Source organism: Oryctolagus cuniculus, chromosome 1, assembly GCF_964237555.1.
Source record: "Oryctolagus cuniculus chromosome 1, mOryCun1.1, whole genome shotgun sequence".
NCBI lineage: Eukaryota > Metazoa > Chordata > Mammalia > Lagomorpha > Leporidae > Oryctolagus > Oryctolagus cuniculus.
Genome location: NC_091432.1, coordinates 206,605,287 through 206,627,686, shown reverse-complemented (window position 1 = coordinate 206,627,686; position 22,400 = coordinate 206,605,287). Strand labels below are relative to the sequence as shown.

The 22,400-nt window shown below is 37.2% G+C and overlaps 1 pseudogene; it reads right to left on the bottom strand.

Annotated features, from left to right (window-relative positions):
* Positions 1–19,588: 19,588 nt before the first annotated feature.
* LOC100341486 (mediator of RNA polymerase II transcription subunit 28 pseudogene) lies at positions 19,589–21,803 on the bottom strand (annotated as a pseudogene).
* Positions 21,804–22,400: the final 597 nt, after the last annotated feature.

Sequence of the window (22,400 nt, the reverse complement as noted above, 5' to 3'; positions counted from 1 at the left end):
ACTGAATAATCAGCCTTGAGTGGGAGTTACTCAGAAGAACACTTTCCTATGACAAGTAATGGAGACAGTAATAAAGTACTATTCCCTAAAGAAACTGTCTCACTGAAAAATCCTTTGCCAGGACTATACAGCAAGAGTTGGGGGAGTTGTCCAGGATGCAGAAAGGGAAAAGTAAGAGGACCTTTCCTGCTTGTAATATACATCAGGATATAGAAAAGGTGGATAGGGCTGGCCCTTCACATGTAAGCAATATATATTCATATATAGCATGTTCAAAAAAATCTACTCAAACCGGTTTCTTAAACATTTTCTTGTTTGTATTGGTGGTTTGGCCCTTTGAGAGTACAATGTGGCAACCATCCTCTGGAAAACCAATGAACTGTTTCAGATATTCTTGCCTGGATCCATGTGCCTCTCTCCTACCTAAAACCTATACTGTTGAGTAACACTAAAATAAATAGCAGGCTGTTGAAAGGCTAGGGAAGCAGTCACAATGAAACAAATGCATTGAGGAATATCTACAACTGAGGTTTGATCTTTGGACATTTATGAATATCATTCATATAGATTTTCACACATTACTACATTTTGGAAATCATGGTGCTAAAAATATCAAAGTCTGAATTTCAATACAATTTTTTAAATGTGTTCATTCTGTTTTTAACACATGAAATCATTTCCCAAGTACTCACTAGAAAGTTTTTAAGTATTCAGAATAATGTACTCATGTTTCAACTAGCAGGTAGAAGTGATGATCCTGATTTACATTTAGTGAGAGTAAAAAATTACATAGCTCTTAGAATTAATTTTGTGCATTTGAATAAGCCATTTTCTAGTTGCACGTCAAAATTACTAAGAACATTTTCACTTTATTTTCATTCAAATGTTACATAAGCTTCTCTTGCAACCTGAACCCTTAGGGCATTAAGAGACTTTATTCTTTAATGTATTGTATATGGGGAGATAACTAAGAATTTTGGCCAAACCGGACACTTAATGTGGTCAGAGATATAGTACAATCGTAAGTTGGAAATAACAGCACTCTGATAAGATTTTAAGTAATTCTGGTGAAATTGTAACTGTTGAAATATAGAAAAAAATGAATATACTGGAAACAATTGAACTAAAATGTTAAAATTGACAATATAGTATGCAATGTAGTCATAGCTTACATTTTAGCAATTTCTACTTTAGCAGAAAAGGATAATTTCACAAAAAGGAAACTTGACATTTATTTATCTGTTGGAACTGTAGAACTGAAACGTTCCCTGATTTATTCTTCATATTATACTTTTCTAACAATTAATGTGAATGTCATCAGTAACTCAAAACCAAAAGAAAAAAAAGGACAGTGACATTATAAAGAAACAATCTTTAGCCAAAAAAAAGCCATTTTTTTTTTCAAAGATTCTCATAACACATTGAAAATGTCACTAAAATCAACAAAATTAAGATACTGGATTTAGTTCCTAAAACTTGAGTTTCAGAACATGAGTAGATGAAAATTATAAATAATTAAAAGGGCTATATATTTTCAGTCATAATTTTATGGCACTGAAAGGCAGACTCTTAAATTGCTTTGGATTTATTTTTATCCTTTAAATATGAAAAAAATCTATGAGTACCTAATGTTCAATGCATTTCATGAGAATGAAATATATCAGATATATTTTCTTGATTTCTCTTACTTGATCTCTTGATAATTCATGATAATATTACTTACTTTAGTGACTAGAAAATACTGCAAAACTAACTAAATTAGATTCATAAACATTATATTAGAAGAAAACAATTTATATAGATACATAGACATTGAAATTGAAATATTTCATTTCTCTTTTGAAGGAAAATAATTGTCTCTATTGTTACCTTGCAATACAATTGTGAATAATATAATTTATATACATATAGATAGTGGTTATATTCCATAAATAACCTCATATTGTTTTGATGATCATCTACCTAGAAAAGTATTTCTGTAATATAAAGAGAATAAAAACCTATCGGCAGTTTCTTAAACATGATGTTTTTCTTTATTTTGTGAATTAGAGCATCCATAATCACAAAAATAAAACTTTTTAACATTGCAATTTCAACATTTCTTTCTGATTTTAAAATTACCTATTTGAATTACAATTTTAAATGTTTACTTCACTAAGTTTAAGTACTACTGAACTACCACTAAGATTTAAACAGTTCAACACAAGAAAAGGGAGTATACTTATGCCACACTTTGGTCACCTTAATTTGATACGATCTTGACTGTTTGTATGAAAATAGCAGTCTCTCCTCTCCCATTGATTAAATTTTGGAGCTATATTAATAGTTTGGGTATTACTATAAGGCAATTATGAACATTTTTATATGATTTTTATGTTTATTTTGGAAATTGTGTTATTTCTTTGGACCCTTATTTAATTTTATATTTAAAAAATATCAGTGGAAGGGCCAGCATTGTAGCACAGTGTGTTTGACTTCTATTTGCAACTCTCACCCCTGTATTGTAATGCCTGTTCAAGTTCCAGCTACATTTCTTCCAATCCATCCACTTGGCGATGCACCAGAAAAAGGAGCAGAAGATGGCCCAAGTACTTGGGACCCTTCCACCCACATGAAAAGCCGAGATGCATTTCTAGACTGCTCCTGCTGCTGTGGCTACCTGGGAGTGAAACAGCAGATGGAAGATCTCTTTCTGTCCCTCTCCCTATCTCACTCTGCCTTTCAAATAAATAAATATGTCTTGAACAAAGGGAATTTATAAATGTATACTTGTACATGGTACAAAAAGGGAAATATATAGATGCATCTTCCAACCACTGATTCACTCTCCAAAGGCCACAAAAAGCCAGGGCTGGACCAGGTCAAATCCAAGAGCCTATAATCTAATTTGAATATTCCCTGTGGATGCCAGGGACCCAAGTACAAGAGTCATCATTGCATATTCCCAGAGTGTATATTATCAGGAAACCGACTTGGAAGCCAATGAGGGACTCAAACCTGAGTATCCCAGTATCAGAAGTGGACATTCCAACTGGTGTCTTAAATGTTCCATCAAACATCTGATCCATAAGTAGCATTTTATATGGATGCTATAGCACAGTGCTTTTATTTCCCTTAATATTGTTTTGTAGAGATATAACTCAAATATTTTCACTACTTAGTACTCTGTGGATGACTCCTCTCAAAGTGATGTACTTTGGATGAATATGTCTGTTTTCAGCATCTTACTATTGCTCATTAAAATTATAATAAGTAATCTTATACATAACTTATTTGGATATATGGAGGCAAGAAGTGACTTTCTGGGTCTAAGTAGAAGAATATACAGAATGTTATATATAAAAGGGTACATCAAATCTTCATGGCAAAATGAGATTAAAAGGTAAGTTCATTCTGGGGCAAACTTTTTTTAATCGATGCAGTTTGTCATGAGATAAATTTGCCATGATTTTTTGCAGACCCCTCCTAGTTTCCATTCTGTGGCAACACATTGAGTTATGAACTGTTGGTGGTTTTCCAGTCTGCCCTAAGCAGAGAGAAAAATGGGATTTAATGCATCATTTTGCTATGTTTTCTGCACACTTGTGGCATTTTTTTTTAGTATAAAAGGAAATATAGATAATTTATGGCTTCTCTTTAGGATTCAAAAACTTGAAAGAGTGCTGATTCCAATATGACTAGAAAAAGCAAGATGATCTATAAATCTTCTACTCATCAGAGAATTGAGGTCAAAGGATGGACAAATTTTCTGCAACAGAGCCCTTGCCTCAGAAACATGAGACAAAGTTCTGACTTTGACAGAGTGTGGGTGGAAAGAAAAATTCAGCCAAAATTATTAACACATTTATAACATTTGGTTGTCAGCAAATGTGAGTATATTGCAACATTAGAAGCCAAAATGCAAGGAAGTATCATAACATTCACTTCCCCCAAAACTACACAGGATGTTGTCAAGAAAGATTTAGTAAAGAAGAGATCAAAGGACTCCTTCCTCAGTGGTTTGTTCCTGGATGTGGGAAAAAACACTCAAGTCTTGTGGGGGAAGAATATTAATCCTGGTACTTACAAGGCATAAATGAATACCCATTGCTATTCTTGGGTGAGAGGTAAGATCATCCAGGCCCCAAATCACTGAATTTCGGTTATCACTGGGGAATGGTGTTAGAAGAGAAACATTCAGATTCCTGATTGTGAGAACCAAAAGCCTGTGTAAGCCTGAAGTTGAATCAAACCAAGAAAGATCATCACTTCCCTGTTTTTACCACCAGACTAGCAAACTGCAAAAATATGCAATAATAATTTACTGCTGAAACACAGGGAAGGTATGAGACCTTCTGTGAAATGCAGTCACGAAGGAAAAGCCAAAATTTCCTGATGGAACAGAAACACTGAGTAAAACCATTTGCGAAATCATCACCTACCACAAGCTAAAGGTAACTACACAGATTTAGAAATGCCTATTTAGTGGCAGTAACAGCAACAATGAAATATGAATCCAGTTCAATTCCTGACTAAGCTGACTGAAATTACACACTAACAACCTTGCAAGACACGAGACACTGACATTTAAAGGCCTAAGTACTATTTATCCAAGTGTTTACTGTCCACACATGACATCTGTCATTTATTCCAAATACCAAAACCTAGAAAGAAACAAGATAAATTAGTAAGGGACAAAGAAGACTTAAGAACCACACTTAGAGATGAAGTATCTATTATATCTATTAGAGAATTCAAAATTACTGTAATTAATATGCTAAAGGAACTTGTGGAAAATCTTGGCAGACATGTGTGAACAGATGTTAAATAGAAGATACCCAACCAGATGCACAAATAGATAAAAGAGTGGGAGGGAGTTAAGTCTTACACAGGATTTTGCTTCCCAATTTCATTCAGATGCTGAAACCTCAGTCTTGTGTTGAGTTTGCTGTATTTGTGCTAATGGTAGATGGATTAGGATGGAGACTTGGTCCAATAATGGCAACCAGGAGGAAGGCCCAGTGGACATCTTCAGATCATGGAGAGCTTGCCTTTGGAAGGAAGTCCTTGCAAGAAGCTTGGTTATTGAAACTGAGTGTGTCCCAGCTTCTTTTTTTTATATTTTTTAAGATCCATTTATTTATTTGAAAGGAAGAACCACAGAGATATAGATAGAGGGAGAAGAGAGCAAGAGAGAGATCCTCCATTCACCAGTTTACTCCCCAATTGACTGCAACAGTCCAGGCTGGGCCAATCCAAAGTCAGGTGCCAGGAGCTTCCTTCAGGTCTCCCAAGCAGGTGCAAGGGCCCCAAGCACTTGGATCTTCCTCCACTGCTTTCCCATGCCATCAGCAGGGAGCTGAATAAAGAAGTAGAGCAGCTGGCACTCGAACCGGTACCCATATAGGATGCCAGCACGCAGGAGGCAGCTTTACCCGCTATGCCACAAGGCTGGCCCCTGTTCCAGCTTCTCTGTAAGTTTCCTGGCTTATCATGTGATCACCCCTCCATACATGCCCTATCAGTGCCAGCCCCACCACCACCCAGATTAACGAGGCTGCCTGATCTTGGACACTGAATCTCCAGAATCTAAGTCAAATAAGAGAGCGAGAAGATGTACAATTTGGGACATGCTCAAGCTGACATGCCCCAAATGGTAGAGTTAGAAACGTGCCAGGGGAGTTCAATTCAATCCCATCAAAGTGGCATGTACCAATGCCATCTCACTAGTCCAAGTGATCAATTTCATTTCACAACTGATCATAATGATAGGTCTAAGAGTCAAAGGGATTACACAAACAAGACTAGTGTCTGCTAATACTAACTGATAGAATAAAAAAGGGAGAGAACGATCCAACATAGGAAGCAGGATACACAGCAGACTCATAGAATGGCAGATGTCCTAAACAGCACTCTGGCCTCGGAATCAGCCGTTAAGGCATTCAGATACGGCTGAAGAGCCCATGAGAGTATTATAGATGTGGAAAGCCAATACACGATGGCAAAAAACAAACAAACAAACAAACGAAAAAACCTAAATGGAAGATTTCTGTGAGTGAGATCTCAGGGGAAAGAACAGGCCATCAAAGAAGGAGGTACCTTTCTCTGAAGGCAGGAAAGAACTTCCACTTTGACTATGACCCTGTCTGAATAAGATCGAAGTCGGTGAACTCAAAAGGCTTCCATAGCCTTGGCAACTCATGACTAGAGCCTAGGGAGATTACTGATGCCATAAACAAGAGTGTCAATTTATTAAATCAACAACAGGAGTCACTGTGCACTTACTCCTCATGTAGGATCTCTGTCCTTAATGTGCTGTACATCGTGATTTAATGCTATAACTAGTACTCAAACAGTATTTTTCACTTTATGTTTCTGTGTGGGGGCAAAGTGTTGAAATCTTTACTTAATATATACTAAACTGATCTCCTGTATATAAAGAGAATTGAAAATGAATCTTGATGTGAATGGAATGGGAGAGGATTGGGAGATGGGAGGGTTGAGGGTGGGAGGGAAGTTATGGAGGGGGGGAGAAAGCCATTGTAATCCATAAGCTGTACTTTGGAAATTTATATTTATTAAATAAATGTTCAAAAAGAAAACTTAGAATGTTGCAAGAAGCCAAATTTAGACACTAAGTTCTACAATATTATTAGCTTTTTATGTTATCTTGTTTATACTTTCTCTAATGTGTAACAAAGAGTGTTAATGAAACAAATGCGATTCTAGATTTGTTAATAAGCCTCAATGGCTAAAATGTATAAATGGAGATTGTTTACCAGTTTTAGTGCAATCTATGCATTAATTGTACATTTAAATGTTCTCTGTAGGTTATTTGTGAGTGTGCTTACTCATTTGCTTTTCATAATTTATCTGAATTATGCCCAGGCTAGTGAGCCCTGCTATTTTTAAAAGGCAAAATACAGAGCTGATTTGTTATTCACACTACACTATATGTTGATAATTTTTTAACTTATAGAAGTTATTAGCATGCTCATTAGATAAGTTGTTGCCATGAAAACTGAATTCTGAAGCACGAAAGGTATTTGGATTATACTGCATATATTGAAACTGTATCCATCAGCAGCAGACTAAGTAAGTAAAAGGACCATGTTTTTACTTTAAAAGCTATAAATGCATATTTTATAGTGAGTATTGGATTTTTGTAAGTCATTTTCTCCAAAGGACTACAAACATAAAAGAGATGACTTAAGAGTTAACTCCAAAAGGGCTAGTGAATAATTAGAAAGATCAAAGAAAGATAATTCCTTTGGTTTTGGGTGGACAGTAATTGGCGACAACAGAAAATAACAACAAGGATAACTTAAAAGCATAGGAAGGCTGGGCTTAATGGATATTTCCACTAGTCTGGGTGAGTAAATCTTGGGTGGCAAAATCCAAATCTCTTTTATATTAAAATCTATTTCTAATCCATAAAGAAGAAAGTGACTGATTTTCAGGGAGAAGTGTGGTGATCAAGGCCCAATTTGAACTAGAAAATCTTGCAAAGCTCATACTCAGACACACTTCTGGCAATTTCCTTTGTGCTGCCATCACAGATTACTCCAACCTGGGTAATTTATACAGAACATAAATTCATTCTCCCACAGCTACAGAGGCTGGGAAGTTCTGGATTAAGGAGCCAGAACTTGGTGAGGATTTTGTTGTTTTTATTATTGTTTTACAGCATCCTCATAGGGTATAAGGATGAAGGACGAAAGAAGAATGTGCTGTTTGTTCTCACAAAGCGGAAGAGGAGAAATGAAAGAACCCACTCCTTCCAGCTGCTTTCATGGCAGCATCAAGCTACTCAAGAAGGGGAATCACTGTGATAGAAAACTTCCCACAGATGATCTATCTTCTGATGCTGGTGCCTTGCTGATTGAGTTTCCAACAAATGAATTTAGGGGAACACATTTGGACCACAGAATGTTCTGAGTAGAAAACAGGAAGCAACCACAGGTCTATTGTGATAGAGGAATCCTTGGGGAAAGAATAAAGACTGACCTGCCCAAAATTTCCACTGTAGATGAGTTCATTCCAAAATTGAGATTGGAAATTCTTTGAGAGTTTTCATTCTAATCAAATTTTTATGTGAAAAAGGCATAAGAAAGAAGTACATTACATTCTATTGCTGCTGAAGGAAGCTATCACAAATTTAGAGGTCAAGACATTTTATTGTTTTAGAATCTTGTAGATTAGAAGTCCAACACAAGGCTCACTGGGCTAAATTCAAGGCATCAGTTAGAATCTTGTATTTAGAAGCCTCAGGGGAGGGGCCAGCACTGTAGCATAGTGGGTAAAGCTGCCACCTGCAGTGCAAGCATCCCATATGGGGGCAGGTTCAAGTCCACTTCCTACTCAGCTCTCTGATATGGGCTGGGGAAAGCAGTAGAAGATGGCCCAAGTGCTTGAGCTCCTGCACCTTCGTGGGAGGCCTGGAAGAAGCTCCTGGCTCCTGGCTTCCGATCAGTGCAGCTCTGGCTGTTGTGGCCAACTGAGGAGTGAACCAGGGGATGGAGACACCCCCCCCCCTTCTCTCTTTCTCTCCCCTTCTCTCTCTGTGTAACTCTAACTTTCAAATATATAAATGAACCTCACAAAGAAAGAAGCCTCAGGGGAAGAATATGTTTCAAACCTTTCTCCAGCTTCTGAAACCTACCACAGAATTCCTAACACTCAATATCTGATAAAAAGCAGAGCTGAGATTAGAAATCTCACATTGTGAGTCCGTGATTTTATCACATGACAAATTATTTCAATCATCTAAATAACTAGAATACTATTAACTTCTAGAATAGATAGCTTATTGTATATAGGAAAAACAACCTTTTTATTAACAAAGGATTATGGAAGTCCCCAGTGTTTATTTTAACCAAATGTTGTGTAACAATATAGGCTTAGAACTGAGATTTATAGAGAGAGACTAAAAATGATAACACATTTGGAGGATCCATGCCAGAAATGTGCAGTCATAGTCAATCTTGGAGACGGCATCTGGTAACATGACAAAAGTTGATATGACCAGTAGTTAATGTGGCTTGGAAGATTTTATCAGAAAAAAAAAAAAAAAGAAGACGTGCAAGTGGCCATTGGATTATATATCATTTATAGGAAACTTAGGGAAGACATCATTCTTTCCACAGGAACTCAGTCATCTACCCGCTAATGGACAGGTAAACCCTCACTGAGAGCTGAGCTGCAAAGTTCTATACCTTTTATGTTTTTACTTCATTTGGCCAGGTCAAATTAATATTCTAGAATCTCTTAGTTGGTATGTATAAACAAATTTATCCCCCACCAATTTAATAATACTTACCCACAGACTTGCTTAACTTACATTTAAAATTTACTATGAAAATAATGCAAAACTTTGACAATTTATTTAACTAAAAATGTATCTCCTTAATATCTAAATTTGCATTTCATTTCTATTAAATTGGTGGGGGATAAATTTGTTTATACATACCAACTAAGAGATTCTAGAATATTAATTTGACCTGGCCAAATGAAGTAAAAACATAAAAGGTATAGAACTTTGCAATGCCTGATATTTGATTTCATTTATTCTGGCTAAATGTGTATACTTTTCCTTTCAATAATGCATTTTTCCACTTCCTGTTGTCTTCTGCATATTCAATGATGAATGAAAGCAATATGTTATCCAATTTCATGGAGTTTATGGTCTAATGGGCAACAGAGGAAACAATCAAGTGAAAAAACAGTGGCACAGGGAACAAAAGTGTAGTGTTGTTTGACAGAGGAAGTAGAAAAAGCTTAGAACTAAAATAGTTACTTAAGAAAGGATTCAAGATGTAGTTTAAAAATTCCCTTCATATGTTTGAAGGTACATATACAACTCCTAGATATAAATGTTGCCCTGCAAAAGACATTTTAGAAAGAAAAAAGGTCAGGATTTGTTTTGTTTCATTATCACAATACTCTATGACTGACTCTATTCTTTATTTTTTTAATAAGACACTATCATCGGCCGGTGCCACGGCTCACTAGGCTAATCCTCGGCCTGCGGTGCTGGCACCCCGAGGTTTTAGTCCCAGTTGGGGCGCTGGATTTTGTCCCAGTTGCCCCTCTTCAGTACAGCTCTCTGCTGTGGCCCGGGAGTGCAGTGGAGGATGGCCCAAGTCCTTGAGCCCTGCACCCGCATGGGAGACCAGGAGGAAGCACCTGGCTCCTGCCTTAGGATCAGCATGGTGTGCCGGCCGCAGCACGCCGGCCGCGATGGCCACTGGAGGGTGAACCAATGGTAACGGAAGACCTTTCTCTCTGTCTCTCTCTCAGTGTCCACTCTGCCTGTCAAAAAAAAAAAAAAATAGACACTATCATCAACAACAGAATAGGATGACCGTATAGGCAACATAGATGCACATATCTTCATTTAATATTAAATAAAAATAAGTCAAAGAAAGTTGAATTGATTTGTTCAGATAAAATCACAACCAAGTTTCAATCTCAGCCTTTACCCTGCTCAATACAGGATCTTGAGATCACGACTTAATCCCATTTTGCTTCATGGTGATAATCATAATCCAAGTGCCATATTTTAATATAACAAAAATATTTTATTAAAAATTATTGGGGTAGGCATTTGGCCTATCATTGAAGACACTGATTTAGATGCCTTCATCCTGTTAGCAGAGTGTCTGGATTTTACCCTTGGCTCTTCTTTCAATTCGTTTCCTGCTAATGTGTACCCTGGGAGACAGCAGGTGATGGCTCAAATAATTGAGTCTCTGCCAAACACATAGGAGATCTACTTTGCATTCCCGTCTCTTGTCTTCACCCAACTCTGATTGTTGATGAGCTTTGGGGAATGAACCAGTGGATGAGCTATCCCTCTCTCATCCCCTTTTCACATAAAAATGTATAAATATTTTTTAAAAACATTAATGAATTCACATTTGGTACTGCTTGGCAGAGTAAGATGGTGTCAGTCTATTTAATGACATCTATCTTAACTTCTTGTCACTTCCCGAAGATTTACTGCCTGTCATCATATTGATTGTCACATACTCCTTCCCTCTCTATCCTCTCAACTGCCAAGTTTTTTGTCACAAATTATTTAGTACCAGATAGAGTAACTAAGGTGTACTGCAGTAATTAAAGAAGGCACACAGTCTGTGAGTCACTGATTTTAAAGTTGCAAGTTTTATAATTTATGGTAGGTTTAAATTAGAATAAAATAAAATCAAATAATGTGTCTTATGATAGAGCGTAGGCAAATGACAGAATGTCTGCATATACTAAAGATTGTATTTTATGAGTCTCTTACAATTTTCCTGTGTTCTTATCCACATTTGAAATATGCTATTAAGATAAGCAGAATGTGAGAATGTCATTTGTTCAGAATCCAAAGCATGATATTTCCTATAACTTTAAAATATAGCCTGGTACAGTATTTCTTTTTACAAATTACTGTTGAGCTATATTTAGTATCAAGTGTGTATGGTTCCATATACTAATTTAATTTAATGTTTTATTAAGAAGAAAAGTTAAATTGATTTCAACATATTGTATTTTGGTTAAATATGTACAAAACAAATATTATATTAAAGTTAATATTATAATCAATAAAGAAGTGTACATTTTTACTTTTAATAAGGAATGCCACAGGGTTGGCATGTGGTCCTTCAGGTTCAGCCACAATTGACACTGGCATCCCATGTCTGAATGTTCCTTCAAGTCTTGTTGCTCCACTTCCAATCCAACTCCCTGGTAACCATCTGGGAGGGCAGTGCATGCTGGCCCAAATAATTAGGCCCTGCCACCCACATGGAAGGCCCAATAACAGGCTCCTGTCTTCAGCCTGGCCTAGCCCCGGGTGTTGTGGGCCACTTGGGGAGGGAATAAGCAGATGAAAGATGGGTCTTTCTCTCTCTTTCTCTCCCTCTATCTCTTTTTATCTCTCCTGTCTCTGTCACTCTTTCAAAAATAAATAAATGTCAAAAAAGATTGCCTCATGTAGGAAGTCAATATGAATTTTTTAAAGGATTGTATTTTCAAGGTGTCCAAAAGTATTCTTCAGTGATAGATTTCATTCAAACTGCAGCAGCTATTTCAAGACATTCAGTAGGGCAAGAATTAGTTCTCATTGCATCTTGGAGATTGACAACTGACTTTAGCTGATGTCAGGTGAGAACAAAGCCACATACAAGGAAAATTGAACAATGTTACATCTTAAGTTTACTGATGCAGTCAGAAAAACATATTCCCTAAGAATAAAGCACTTGAAAAAATCTAAGTGGGAAAGACTTTGTAATGATAAATGAAATTGCATGGTCTCCATGGCCCATAAAATTAGATTTTATTTTATTCTAATTGGTTTTTGATTTAAAACTTCTAGTACAAATAAAAATCTTGAAAGGGGAAGAAGCTGTAAAAGAACAATTTGATTATCTGTATTATATGAAGTTTGACCTTAGTAGTTTTCCACTGAACTATGTAACCACACTATTATTGTCAGGGAATAGTGTATTGAATCTTTAAGATGAATATATGGTAAGAAAAACATGCAATTTACTCACTCACCCAGCCAGCTTTAAAATAATGTTTGCATAAGTTAGCACAATCATTTATGGCTGATCTAACCATCAGAGGGTAAACATTTATTAACCACTTATCTGTCATTTACATTTTCAGTTTCTTACAGTTAATTGTAAATAAAGCATAATTGATAATGTTTTAAATTGTGTAATCTCGCAGTTAACTTTTTTAAGATAACTAGATAGACTTTATTAGATTCTGTAGATCCTACATAATGACGATTTCCAAAGTATTTATAATTGTGTATTACAAATGACATGATGTCCTGGCTGAAAGGATTAAAAATATGACATTTCCTCAAATGTTTTGCTCAATGTCAGGTTTACAAAGTTTAACTAATTTAGATAAAACAATGAAAAATTGAAAGAACTCTGAACTATTTCACAAGACAGATGATGGAAGCAAGCATGGCATTTTGAAAGAGCAAATAGTGGACTCACAGGGGAATTAGATATATCTCTTTAGTATTTGAAAGCCTGTCATGAATAAGGGGATTAATGTCTACTTCAGATAAGTATTTCAAATATAGATTTATGTTTAAGTAAAGGTAGAGTTTTGTGCCAGAGTGATCCAATTGTATCTGGTACTGGAGAAAATGAGTACCCAAACCCTATATGTGTTAAGCATTGGTTCAATAGACGTTAAAGGTGAATGTTTTTGAGAAAATGTAATTGTTATCTAAGCAATGTCCATCTGTTGATATTGCAATTAAATTAACTAACCTACTCAATAGCCCAAACATAATATCAGCATGAATCCACACTGATGTATATTTATAAATCAGCTACTACTGTACTGGTCATATTAGTTAGATCAATTAATTGCAATGTCGGTGTAAAGATTCAAACTTAGCTGATAAGGAATATATGTTGAAATTTCTAATGAAAGCATATCTTGAACAAATCAAGCATCTTTTAAAAATCCAGATATTTCTGGCAAAAAAACTATTTTCTTAACATGCTTCTATGGGTTAAAACTGAATATATTAGTTTTTTGAAAGTACCATTATATTCCTAGAATTCTACCTATGAACTCAAAAACTCTTTTCTCTTTGTATTATTATCACATTATGTGAGAATTGATAAAAATTGTGTCATAGTGATTAGCATACATCTGCTGTAACCATAAAAATCTAATGCATTAGTGACTTCCTTTTAAAAAATGGTAGGTTTTTGAATTCAGTCATATCTAGGCTACAATTTCCACTCTGCAATGTATTTATCAGTCATTGCATATACTCTGTAGATGGAAAATAAAAAGGATAAATGTATAGATAAAATTACATAAGAAATGGTCTCATTCAATATCTGTCACATACCATATGCTCATATAGGTTAATTTTGTTCTCTTGATGTTAAATGGAATTCATTTAATTTCTCACAGAAAAAAAAAAAAAAACAATTTTTTTTTTTGACTGGCAGAGTGGACAGTGAGAGAGAGAGACAGAGAGAAAGGTCTTCCTTTGCCGTTGGTTCACCCTCCAATGGCCACCACGGACAGCGCACTGCGGCCGGTGCATCGCGCTGATCCGAAGCCAGGAGCCAGGTACTTATCCTGGTCTCCCATGGGGTGCAGGGCCCAAGCACTTGGGTCATCCTCCACTGCACTCCCGGGCCATAGCAGAGAGCTGGCCTGGAAGAGGGGCAACCGGGACAGAATCTGGCGCCCCGACCAGCACTAGAACTCGGTGTGCCGGCGCCGCTAGGTGGAGGATTAGCCTATTGAGCCGCGGCGCTGGCAAAAATAACAATTTTAATAATAATTCCCAGATAATAAAAAGACCAAAATATGAGTTTCAGAAAATAATGTCTGCTAAACTTACCTTCATTTCTTAATCTACCCTGAATCCATCGACATCATTAGGAGATCAAGCTAAACTTATAGAAGTATAAGCTGTTCATGACATTTTCCCCATATCTAGTCAGTTACAATAATCAGTGCAAACTACATTGTTTCAGACTAAGTCCAAGTTCTGTCCATTTGGGCCCAAAATAAACTCTCACTGCCTGGTGACCTAGGACTAACCTCATACTGAAATAACTATCTCTGCAATTTCTGCTGAAACTGTAAGTTCTTAAAAAGTACAGAAAACTCACCATCCTCCTATTTAGAAATCCGCTTAATGTCTGGAAGCCATAAAATTTGGCAGAGACAAACGAACTCTTAAATGCAAACCATAAGAGCCAAAAGAGTCTTGTAACTTGTTCTGAGGAAGAGAGATAAGCATAGAAAAGTTCAGATAGCTGATTTGTAACCTTCAGTCATCCCCTAGGACAGCATTGATAACGGGTCACTTTTCCATATAGTAAAGACAAAGGGATGTCAAAAAGTTTCTAGAGAATGGAATTAAAATATGTTTATTCTGGTACAAAAACAGTTTTGAAGCTTGTGTACACAAGAGGTCATAATAAAATTCATGAAATAATCATATTGTGAGAAAACTATGGGTGGATTTTTTTAAAAAAAAATGTACCAAAATAAATATCTTTTTATTACATTTTTCATAAACTTTTTGAGTATGCTCACATTTTTCCTTCTATACAGTGTATCTGAGTTATTACTACTTCAAGATAATAAATACAATTTTCTTTCTTTCTTTTTTTTTTTTTTTGACAGGCAGAGTGGACAGTGAGAGAGAGAGGGAGAAAGGTCTTCCTTTACCGTTGGTTCATCCTCCAGTGGCCGCTGTGGCCGGAGCACTGCAGCCTGCGCACCACGCTGATCTGAAGCCAGGAGCCAGGTTTACCATATGAGTTCAGGGTCCAAGGACTTGGGCCATCCTCCACTTCACTCCCGGGCCACAGCAGAGAGCTGGACTGGAAGAGGGGCAACCGGGACAGAATCCGGTGCCCCGATTGAGACTAGAACCCAGTGTGCCGATGCCACAGGCAGATTAGCCTATTGAGCCGCAGCGCCGGCCAAATACAATTTTCTAAATCTTAATACTTAGCATGCTACTTTGACTTGTTCCACAAAATAGTTGATTATATTTCCACAGGCATGGAATCACAAAACCTCATTTTCTCTTTTTCATTAGTTTTTATTATTGTTAGAATGTAACTACAAATGACTTTTGATCTCTCTCTAACAATTTTGAATCAATAGATTCACCCAAGTATAGACAGTCACTTGGATTTTAATTAAATAAATAGAATTTTAATTATACATTTGCTACAATGCAAATTCAGATAGGCATATAATGGTCATGTAATTTGGATAACTATGGATTTTTGAACTACTGTTATTATATGTATTTGTCAGCAAGTGTAAGTAAGTCTTAGTGAAAATAAAAAATAAACTCCTTACAAGCACACACCCTACTTTTCCTGACAAATATTACATCATACTATTTTAAAATTTTATTGTATTATTTAAATTTTTGAATTTGGAGGTAGAAGAGGATTAAATAGTGATATTTAATATGACTAGGTTCATCAAGCTCTAACTACTTTGTCTAGATTAGATTAGAGAATGTTATACCTTCAAATACTACTATGAGTTTTCTGTGTCGTCTCCCCTCTTCTTTTTCCACTCCACTTCTCTGCTTTCATGAATAATTCCAACCAGGTCTGGAGCAAGAGGGACATAATTTGAAGAGATGTCCTGACAAAAGGTCAGAGACCAATGAGGTGACAATGGCATCTATATTGAGAGGCCTCTTGGCCTGAGGTGCTGCCTTGCTCTGTTTTATGTTACTCTAACAATATCTGAGACTGGGAAATTTATAAATTAACAGGTTTATTTAGTTTTTATTTAGTTTTATTTCTCAGTTTTGGGGGGCTAAAGAAGAAAACATTAGGGTTGGCCCTGGTGATTTCAACATGAACTATATGGGAAAAAGGTGAGAAATATATAAATGGAATTCTCCTGTTGTCTATATATGTCTCTATGGAGACATAATTTCTAAAAGACATGCAATTTATCATAAAGTGCTGGTAAATTACACAAAATAATATGGGGGGAAAACCTCTTTACAAACACTGACCAAGAGTAGAATCCCAGAAGTGACATTTTGAAACCATGTCATTCTTTCATGGTGATTCTTCCCGTGTAGATATTCCTGGGTACTTCTCAGGTCAGGGCTGTCATTTTGAGGAATCCCTCCACAACTTTTATTTTTGCCCCATGTCTGGCTAACACTCTGTGTGAAGTCATCTTCACCAGAGTTACCAGTTGTCTGCCTAAAGGAGGGTTCTAAACAGCAGAAAGACAAAGCAGTAGGAAAAAGATAGTCTTTTCAGCAAAAGATGCTGGACCACCTGGACAGTTACATGCCAAAAAAATGTAGACAAGCCATACTCTCTTCAGCAAGTTCAACTCAAAATTATATACTTAGATGTAAAATATTAAACTGTAAAACTTCTAGAAGAGAACAAAAGAAAATATATATTACCAATGTTGTGTAGTAATTTGAGGTACGGGGTTGTAGATTTAGGAATTTGATCCATTCTGAGTGGATTTTTTGTGTAAGGTGAAACATAGGGGTCTAATCAGTCTCATACTTCTGCATGCAGTGATGCAGTTTTACCAGCAACATTTGTTGAAGAGATTGTCTTTGCTCCAGGAATTGATTTTAGCTCCTTTGTCAAGGATGAGTTGGTTATAGATACATGGATTGATTTCTGGAGTTTCTGTATGTTCCATTGGTCTATATGTCTGTTTTTGTGCAAGTACTTTTTTTTTTTTTTTTTTTTTTTTTAGTATAACTGCTCTATAGTAAGTTTTGAAATCTAGTATTGTGATGCCTCCAGCTTTGTTTTTGTTGCGTAAAATTACTTTAGCTATTTGGGGTCTCCTGTGTTGTTTCCATATGAGTTTTTTTTTTTTTTTTGACAGGCAAAGTAGACAGTGAGAGAGAGAGAGAGACAGGGAGAAGGTCTTCCTTTACCATCGGTTCACCCTCCAATGGCCGGCGCGCTGCAGCTGGCACACTGCACTGATCCAAAGCCAGGAGCCAAGTTTACCATACAGGTGCAGGGCCCAAGGACTTGGGCTATCCTCCACTGCACTCCCGGGCCACAGCAGAAGCTGGCCTGGAAGAGGGGCAACCGGGACAGAATCCAGAATCCGGCGCCCCAACCGGGACTAGAACCTGGGGTGCTGGCGCCGCAGGCAGAGGATTAGCCTATTGAGCCACGGCGCCAGCCAGAAAGCTAACTCTTAGTTTCACTGATCATTTGTATTTGTTTTTTGTTTCAATTTTATTTTTTTCTCTAATTTTAATTATTTCCTCATACTAATTTGGAGTTTGGATGTTGTTGTTTTTCTAGGTCGTTGAGATGCATTGGTAGCTTATTTATCTAAGTCTGTACGTATAGAATACATGAAACTAATATAACTTAAACATTTTAAAAATTCATTAACCAGAAAAGAAGGAAAAAGTAGTATATATACACAATGGAATATTATTCAGCTGTAGGAAAGAATGAAATTCTACCTTTTGTAGCAATATGGACACAACTGGAGGACATCTTAGTGAAATAATCTGGACTCAGAAAGACAAATACTACATGTTCTCCCTTATATATGTGAGTTAAAATTCAAAAACAAAATTAACAAAACAAATAGAAGAAGGTAAAAAAAAAAGATACTCCATTCTCTGTAAAAATCAGTGAATCTTAATCAAAGGAAATGCTTGGCACAAGTGATTAACGAAGTATGGAACACAAATACACTCAAGTAATACAAAAGGGGGTAGAAAAGAGATATATCATACCTGACATATTATCTAATTGTCATGCCCCCCAGTATCCTATTATTAACATATTTAAAAGTTGAGAAAAATTTGTAGCCATGCAGGTAAGTTTTTGAGACTTTCAGAACTTCAAAGGAATTATTTAACCTCTTTATGTCACAGGCAACTCACTTTAATACCATATACACCAAGTGATTTCCCTGTCTATTTTGAATTGTGTTAAGTTATTCAATGATATTAACAAGGAAAAGAATAATTACGAGGCCTAAGTTTTGTTAAACTCATTCATACAAAATCTAGTCTCACTTAAATTATCCATGGCATTAGTACTCAAAAATAAATTATTTGTCACCTTTTAACTTGTAGCTTATTCTGACAGGCATTTCCTTGCTGAGAGGATGCACTAACTCTTTGATAACTGAGAGTGCCTGTAGCTGGATGCAGTTGTGAGAAAACCACATACTGACTATAAATGTGCATAAGATATAGAAACCATAGCCAAAAGCCACAAAAGGAAAAACAGTCTTAGACATTTGATGGACCATAAACTTAATATAAAGGAACTGTAACATGAGTGAGGGTGCATTAGTTGAAATTTAATCCTTAGGGTTGGGAAAGCAAAACAATTCTGCTCTTTTCTGATTCCCTGAAACAGAATTTTGAGTAATGCTTGTAGTCATGGGCATTTCACTTTCAGTGGCATTGATACATTGGGGAACATTAGAAGACAGTGACCTTTATCTTGGAATCATGGTTTATGAGGAATATTGGAAAAGCAAACACAATAATATTTTGTATGAAATCAAATAAAATCAAATAATAAATGTTCCAACAATTGCTACATAACAGGCTATGAAATAGGTCACAGAAAAAAAAATACCAGAAGCTAAACAACAAAGAAAACTTTATTCTTGACTTTTGCCCAACTAAGTGGAGATGTCTGTCAGAAGGTGCTGTGCTGTGATCAAAACTTGAAATTGTTTGGAATGTGTGTAGTGTTTTCATTTGATGACATTAGTTAAGTCACAAAAGAAGACAGTGAGGGGCTAATGTTGTGGCACAGCAGGTCAAGCCTCATGCAGTGCATACATTCTTTATAAGCAACAGTTCCAATCCTGGATGTTCACTTCTAATCCAGCTCCCTGAAATGTGCCTGAGAAAGCAGCAGAAGATGGCCTGAGTCCTTAGGCCCTTGTACCCACGTGGGGGATCCAAAAGATGTTCTCTTCTGGCTTTGGTCTGGCCCAACCCTGGCTATTGCGGCCATTTGTGGGGTGCACTGTGGATGTAAGATCTCTCTCTCTGTGTGTCTCTCTGTCTCTCTCTCTCTCTCTCCCTTTCTCTCTGTAACTCTTTCTTTTTTTTTAAACATGGAAAAACTGCTATTTATTTAAAAGAAAACTTTTCAATACAATACAGAAATGGCAATATAATAAAGAAGTGGCAATAACTGGCACATACATTAGTTCAAAGTATTTTCACTAAGCACCAACTAGCATCATTCTCAAATCTTTTCATGAGGAGCACCTTTGTTACTAAGGACTAATACTTTTTTTTAATCAAGAAGTTTAAAGCTGCCAATCAGAGTTCCTAATTAGCTTTGAGATGACCAGGTTAACCCTCTTAGAGTGTAAGCAAAAATGACTTGTAAAAGCTGTGTTTATAACTGAAGGGATTCACTGGCTTCAGCTGGGTATCAGAGCCAAGAGCTAAACATCACACACACCAGAAAACTAAGTAGTGAGTACCATGTGTCAATGATAAATCATACATGGGACTAATACCTAACTCCAACAGGTCTTCAAGGATCGACCCACAGACACTGATTCAACCCTAACCTCCCAGGGTGAAGCAGGCAAGGGCAAGGGAAGAGGTCAAAGTCCTGCGCCCTGGGCTGCAGGAAAGGGCCCCAAGGCCAGGTGGGAAACGTCAGTGAGCATTCAAAGCCAGGGAGAACAAAACAGCTAAGACTCAGCCCAGAAGACAGCGCAGTCCACGTTTGGGAGGAGGGACACAGCCACTAAGAGATTCTATAGATGAGGGAAAGGAAAAGCCCATTCAACAAGAGGGGAAAATGTCTCCCTAGCACAGAGGCTCCACAGCTCTTTGGGGAGGCTCAGAGGCTGAGGATCACCCTGGGGCCCAGCCCTCAGTCCTAAGTCCCATCCCCTTAAAATTAAATTCACAAGCAAAAAGCTTTCTAGAAACTGTCTTTGCTCCAAAAAGGTAAAACACGAACACAGCAAACAAAACTCAAACTAAAAGACTATCAGAGTAAGCTTTAACCCCTGCTACTTCCCCTGCAAGAACAGGATCTGCCGTTATCTCCACTGACTGACTTCTGCAGAGCTTGTCAAAACCCAGCATCTCACTGCTCCTGCTACATCCTCTCCCAATGAAAGTAAGCACCACACTAAACACAAACACAACCCACATAAAAGCCAGAGTGAACTTAAGGACCCCTGGAATATTATAACCCTAACCTAGGGTATTTAATCCTCTTCTGACCTATTTACAAAATACCAACTTCTGTAACACTCTGGAAGCATTGCAGACTTGGTTGCATTAGATTCCTCTTTTTGAGGTAGTTCAAAGTCTGAACACAATTTAGATATGTTTCTAAATTGCTTGCCTGAGGAGAAATTATCCTAAAAGGCCTAAGCAAAATCCCTTTCCCCTGATTCTCAGACTACAGTAATTCTTTTTCTCAGATCACATAAACTAACCTAACAAATGTAAAGAGGATGAAAAGTCATACAAAAAATACAAAAAAAAAAAAATCATCGTAAGAGTCTGCAGTGTCATCACACTGTCTCAACTTTGCACAAGACAAAAAGAAAAGTGCTTTCCTAAGCTACAGCCTTTTTATAAAGTATGCAAGAAATTAACAATTTATAAAAATAGGGGGAAGTTTTAATTGGGAGCATAAAACCAGAATTATCTCATTCTCTGGCAAAGAGTGCTTCCCAATTCCAAGTCCAAAGGTGGACCGAGAGGCAGAACTGTCTATCCAAGGCTGCCTCAGGTCTACTTCAGAGGGGCAGGGATATTAGCAGACGCCTGCTCCAGGTAGGCCAACGAGCCCTGGGGGATCTCGGCTGGCTTTCTGTGCTGCACGTTGATGTCCTCCAGCACCTGCTACCAATGCCTCAGCTTGGTCAAGTCCTTCTGCACCAGCGCATCCATCCGCTGCAGTTCATTCTTCAGTTCTGAGACATCCTCTTTGATAACTTGATCTGGCTTCTGAACAGACAACTGCAATCTTTTTTGCAGGAAAAAACATTCTGTTTGTCTTGCAATATCTAGAAACTTCTGGATACACTGATCAACACCAGTTCGAATTTCTTCCTGATTGGTGCCATTGACATAGTCCTGACTCACCAGAGAAGCAAAACAAGCCTCGAATGATGATTCCAACTCGTCCACCAAGGTACTGTTAGAACTTCTCGGAGCTCCTGGCGCTGCCTGAAGAAGCGAAGCCTGGCCGGGGAGTCCAGACCCTGGTGGTGGGGGCCCCGGTGGCTGCCCGGAGAACATGCCGCCCAGCGGAGTCGCCATGTTTGGAATGGCGCCAACTCTGTCTTTCTAATAAACAAAATAAATATTTTAAAAAGACCCCTGAAAACAAAGGAAAATTGATGGAACTATGATAAAGGAAGAATTCAAACTAGCAGACTTTAGTATCCTAAAGGACAAAGGGGAAACTTTTCCAAATCCAAAGGAATAGTCAACTGTGTGAAGGCAGTAGAAGCAAGTCAGGTAATGAGTGAGTTTCCAATGGATGTTATTGATAAACCATATGAAGATCAGTTTTATGAAGTTTGGGGTTTGGTTGATAGGGGATGATTGAAATGGATTGAAAATGGGAAATAAAAAGAAGAGTGTATTTCATGCAACAGAGAAACTTCCAATGAAGAGAAACAAGTAGAAGATTCTTGGGGAAAACAGATGACATATTGGGTAAGGCACTGGCAGGGGATGTGCTCCCAAAGGAACTTGGAAAATGGCCTTTGATAGAAGGAGCTCATTTCCTCTGTGGCTTACGACTATCCACAGAAAATGAGTACAGGCACCTAAGAAATTGCAATAGAGCTAGAAAAACATTAAGTGTTAAGGATTCACCTAAGATTGATAATAATGCATTTCTGATGGCTTTTCGGTCTTC